The sequence below is a fragment of the Rattus norvegicus genome, chromosome 3, assembly GCF_021556685.1.
Source record: "Rattus norvegicus strain SHRSP/BbbUtx chromosome 3, alternate assembly SHRSP_T2T, whole genome shotgun sequence".
Lineage (NCBI taxonomy): Eukaryota > Metazoa > Chordata > Mammalia > Rodentia > Muridae > Rattus > Rattus norvegicus.
This window is the reverse complement of record NC_141536.1, coordinates 154,588,999-154,594,998: the sequence shown is the minus strand read 5'-3', so window position 1 is coordinate 154,594,998 and position 6,000 is coordinate 154,588,999. Positions and strand designations below refer to the sequence as shown.

The 6,000-nt window shown below is 46.2% G+C and overlaps 1 protein-coding gene across 34 annotated transcripts in view; it reads right to left on the bottom strand.

The window, feature by feature from the left end:
* Positions 1-6,000, bottom strand: part of Ncoa3 (nuclear receptor coactivator 3) — an 83,248-nt gene that overhangs the window by 8,352 nt on the left and 68,896 nt on the right.

Below are 6,000 nucleotides of genomic sequence, written 5' to 3'. Positions count from 1 at the left end.
TTAACTCATTTTGTAGACCAGGCTGGCCTCAAACTCTAAGATCCACCGGCCTCTGCCTCCCAAAAGTTGGTATTAAAGGCGTGCACTGCCATGCCCAGCCTAGAACTACACAATTTTTTCTGGGCTACTTTGGAACACGTTTTTGAGGCAAAGAACCTTTCACAACTACACGGCAGGCAACCTTGACCCTTTTCCCTAAAATCTTTTCAGTTGTCCTCAACTCCAACCCCCCCACCCTCTTTCCCCCCCCCCCACACACACACACAAGAGGAGTAGGTTCACACCCAGAAACATGGATACAGGACCTTCACACCTTTACTCTTATTCCTAGGACCATGCTTCCTTCCCACTACAAGGAGGTGACTCCTCGTAGTATGAAGACGGTCAGCTGAGAGAGAACGGGAGACAGGCTGAAGGGCGGCCTAAGCAGTGGGCAGTACACCAGAGTGGCCACAGAGGACCAGAGAGGAGCTCGTCTGCGACCAGGAACTGCATGGTCACAGATGGAGCCTCGGGAGAATGCTACAGTGGGGATAATTTGACCAAGAGTCCACTCCGCTGTAGTCTTACACAGTTCCTTCTCACTGGCAATGTAGGTGGCTGTGAGAGCTGAGTAAACGAGTGCTCTCTATGCTAGGACAAACTACAACAAGAATTCTGTGACGTCCTTTTCGTCTTGCCTTTTGGGGGCAAAGAAAAGGAGGGTTAGGGAACTCCTTCCTACCTTCTCAACACTCATTTATGTGGAATAAGTATAGCATGAGTATTTATAAATGACTTTTGTGTATTCCTGCTCTTCTTGGACTCAAAGAAGCGGCTGTAAGTCTTGTGTACTCCTGTGTGGGTTCAGAATTCAAGTCTGTATACTGGGACGACCAAGACTCAAAAGGAAGGGGGAAGCGGAGGCTGACCTGGTTGAAATGTAATAATGAATGGAGGTAATCAAACTCTGGCTTTCAAACATTATCAATAAAGAAAACTGGTGTATTGTTTTAACTTTTAGAAGTAAATAACTCTGTACAGTGGAACTGACTGATAAATTATAGGTTGTCCAGGTGGCTCAACAAGTACAGGTACCTGCTGCCCCACCTGACGACCTGAGTTCAAGCCCCGGCTTGAACAGTGGAATAACAGATTCCTGAAAGTCCTGAAGGAATAGGAAGGGCACATGTACGCACGTGCACGCATGCACGCGCGCGCACACACACACACACACACAGACACACACACACACACACACACACACACACACACACACACAATGTTTTTAAACATTTTAGGGCTGAAGAAATGACTTAGTGGTAAAGGCCTCTGCCACAAATTCTGACAACCTGAGTTTGATTCCCAGAATTCACATGATGGAAGGATAGCGCTGACCCCTATCGGCTGTCCTCTGAGCTCCATGTGTGCAATGTGGGATGCAATAAGCATGGACAGACACACACAAAATAAACTGTAATAAAACTTTACAAATCTGATGTTCTCCCATAATTTGTGAACAGGAAAAGATGGTTTATGTAACAATAGGTCAGCCAGGAGAAGCACCTCTCCAGATCTCCAATCTCTGAGTGCACTCCCCAGTTACATGCTAAGGGTGGTCACCCACCACTGTCCCTCAAGGTCTGTGTTAGGTGTCAGGCATCAGCTTGACCTGCACTGGATGGCATGTTCTGCAGGAGGAGCTTAGAGCGTCAGGGGCATTGTGTACCTCTGCCTTCTCCTGGGCCCCAGACCAGGAGCACAGTGAGCAGCCCTGTCCTGTATCCTGCTATCTACCCCACAGCCACCCAGGCTCCACTCTAGCCTTCCCTTGCTTGGATAAGGGTCGAGTGTCCATGAGGCTCACTCTCAGGCTTTCCTCTTCTCTCACGATACTTCCTGCCTGGATATTCTCAGGCACAAAGGACAACTAGCTATCAAACTATGCTTTCTACCCCAAAGGAGACTTCTGAACTCAGGTGGCTTATGCAAATGAATCTGGGTGTCCCCGAACCTTAAACTTACACTTTCACAATTCCCCCACCTCCCCAAGGAAAGAAAAGCTGCTGCTTTCCTCAAATCTCCCCTACATCACAGGCCCTGGCTCCCCAGGACCCCATCCTCCTGTCTTCTCAGGGTGCCGCACTGCTGTTCCCCTCCTTCTGTTCTATGCACTCCACTCCCAGGACCCTTCCAGAGACTCCCCAGGGCCCTCGCAATAACCAGCATTTGTGCTCCTACATCTTGTCTTTCCAACCCTGCTCACTCCAAACACAGACATCTTTATTAAGGCGTGGTATGCTACATTCTCTTGCACATTCTACTAAAGTGAATGTAAAGAATTTAGGAGGTTCTGAGAGCCAACCGAACCCATTGGTAAATATAGTACAAGCAGATAGCCAAGACTTTTTCCTGCAGTCTCTGTTGGCCACTCCATTAAGGGCCACCTCATACCTCAGACCTCTCTGTTCCTGGGGGTTATTTATCCAGCATTTTCTACATTTCCTGTTTGGATTACAGGCACCATACTGTACATACCTATCATAATAACACTTTCATTTTACTTTTATTATCGCTGTGTGTGAGAGATGTGTGTGTGTGCACACCACAGTGCACACGTGGAGGTCAGAGGACAGCTTTACAGTTGCTCCTCTCCTCTCTTCATGTGGACCTTTACGTGAGCTCCAGAGACCGAATTCACAGTGCCAGTTTGGGCCAGCCCAAGAGGACAGTGTCTGTAGACTAACTGATCACCGTGTCACTTGTCATCTATGGCTATTTTTATAGATGTCTTAGATAGCATTTAAATGCTCCCCAGTTAACAACTTCGCTTCTGGGATTTCCCCAGCATTTCACTGTTATAAATTACTGTGCACATTAGACACAATTTTGAAAATTTTGATGGTTTCTTTTAGGTTTGTTTGTTTGGGGGGGGGGGGTGTTTTGTTTTGTTTTTCAAGACAGGGTTTCTCTACATAGCCCTGGATGTCCTAGAACTTTGTAGACCAGGATGGCCTGGGACTCACAACATAAGCCTCCTCATTGCTGAAATTAAAGTTGTGCCCAGCAACATTCTTAAATTGAAAATAAAGCTAAAGAAAAGGAGGGTATGACAAACCACTCACAGTGTACACCGCCCAGCATTTGTGAGTGTCACACTGCATATGGCCGGCCGGGGAACATAAATACTGAAAGGACTAGGCGTGAGCTCTATTCATCCTGGAAACCAAATTCTCAGCCCAAAACCCCATTGGAAAACTGTAAAACACAGGTGGATGGCCGGCAAACATGACGAGATAATCACGCTTGTGAAGAGGTGCGGTGAGAGCCAGTCACCTCGCTGCTTATCATGTTAGTAAACAGGTTTTTAAAATAATCACACTCTGTTGTTTGTGTGGTTATCCGTCTAAACCACACAATGGTGCTGACAGAGGAAAACCTGAACTACTCATCCAGAAAGAGCCAGTGCCGTTTCCTTCCCAAGACAGGGTCCTGACGTGACAGGCCAAGCTATTGCCTTACAAGGTCAAAATAAGTTCATTCCTGTTTTCTGTAAACCTTGGGTTTGACTAAGTCTTGACCCGTTTTCTGGAATCTGACAAGTCCCACACCCTATACCCTAACCTTTGCCCTAGTAAGATGCTCTGCCAAAGAACTTTGAATGTTCTGCCAAGTTCCTACAGAACAAAAAACCCCTGAAATCCCCCTAGACTTGAAGTTTTGAGGCTCACATAAACCCCACCTTCTTCTATGTCCAATTCTATTTTCTCAAACCTGCTTTAGGGAAATAGCCCTGTCTGGAAGGAAATAAAGCCTACTTAATTTGACTAGAGAGTTTGAGTAATGGTCCTTACTCTCATTTGGTGGAATTAACACATGCTGCCCTAGAATCCTAGAATCATGTGACTTTCCTGACTTAGCTTCCAAAGCAAGTGGGTGGGACACCGGACACATTGGTCTTTCACACCTTTTCTTTTCTTTTTTTTTTTTTTTTTTTTTTTTTTTTTCCGGAGCTGGGGACCGAACCCAGGGCCTTGCGCTTCCTAGGTAAGCGCTCTACCACTGAGCTAAATCCCCAGCCCCAGTTTCACACCTTTTCTTAAGGCAGAAAGAGACATGTGTGATCAGCTGCACGATAGACAGCATCCACATAAGATGAGATTACAGCCACAGACCCCACAAAGGCTGAAGGGCGGCATGATTCATAGAGCGAAGCCAGCAGAATGAGACCTTGATGGCTGACAATGATAGTGACTATCACTGTCACCCTTGTGAGCATGCACACGTACTCACAGGCTTACATGCACTGCTTTAAATCTAGAGGTGTATACACCCCAGCTACTAACAACACCCCAGTTACTAACAACACCCCCTCTGCTGCTCAGAGAGGGTTTTAAGGCTGATGTTACATATTCTTTCCATTTGTCAGAAGCTGTTTTTGTTGTTGTTTGGGTTTTTGAGATAGGGTCTTACGATATAGCTTTAGATGGCTTGGAACTTGCTATAAACACCAGGCTTGCCTTGAACTTAAGATCCACCAGCTTCTGGTTCCCAGAGTGCTGATACTGAAAGCCGCCACCACCACACTTGGTGCACTCACTCATCAGAATTGTAGATGAAGGCCTAGACCCAGCAAGTAGGAAGAATGTCAGACCAAACGCAGCATGGTCGTCAGCACCAGGGTCAGGTGTCACTCAGACTCGAGCGCGCGCACACCAGATTCAGCTGTTCTCCAGTGTCAGGTTAGGTGTGATTGGCATCTCTGAAGTGGGACATCAGAACTGGCATTGTTTCCCCTGCCCCTTTGAGAACTCTAAGGCGAGGGCCGGAGAGATAGCCCCACATTTAGGAGTACTGGCTGTTCTTCCAGAGGGTCAAAGTTCAGTTCCCAGCACCAACATCAGGTAGCTGATAACTGCCTCTAACTTCACGTTTAGGAGATCAAAGCCTTCTTTGGCTTCCACAGCACACATGTGGCAGCACATAAACAAGCATTCCCATGCAATTCCTTGTGCATGTCTGTCTGTCTGTCTGGTTCCGACCAGCGACTGAGGCCTACCCTTGGTTTACGGCTGGACAGAGATCTGAACATTGCCCAGTACAACGTAAACAGAAATAACCATCTACGATATTTCAAAAGTTCTTGGGATGCTGAGCATGGCGGCACATCCTTTTAATCCCAGCACTGGAGGGGCAGAGGCAAATGAACCTGAGTTCAAGGCTAGCCTGGTCTACAGAGTTCCAAGATGGCCAGAAGGCTACACAGAGAAATTCTGTCTTTCTTGAAAAACAAAAATAAAATTGTGAAAGTATATTTTCATGAGATGAATATACAAAGAGGCGAGAGACGACAATGCTCTGATTTGGCTATAAGCCTTGTTTACACACGGCCTGCCTTCCCTGGCATATCCTGCACACCCAACACGGCTGAAGAAAATGCTATAAAAGTAAGTAGCACTCAGTGGGGCTAAGAGAGGGCTCTTGACAAGGACCCAGGTTCAGTTCCCAGAACCCACATTTGAGCTCTTTAAATCCAGCCCCAAGTGAACAAATACCCTCTTCTAACATCTGCAGGTACCAAGCACACACATGCTATAATGTGTGTGTGTGTGTGTGTGTGTGTGTGTGTGTGTGTGTGTGTGTGTACATACACACAAGCAAAACACACAATATAGTCAAATTAATAAATCTAAAATTTTTTAAAATTTGGTAATTATCCTAAAGGGCTGGAAAAATGGATGCTCTTCTAGGACTAGGGTCTGTTCCTAGAATCCATATGGTGGCTCTCAGCTGTCTGTACCTTCAGTCCCAAAGAATCCAACATGCTCCTCTGACCTCTGTGGGCACCAGGACACACACAGTGCACAGAGGCATACAGGCAAATACCCATAAACATTAAATAATATTCTTAAAATAAAGTTAAACTAAAAAATCTAAGTAAGCAGCACTCTGAAAACTGTAGTGGTTCCGTTAGATGTTTTCTTTGGCTGTAGAAAGGGACAAATACACTCTCCCACAAGT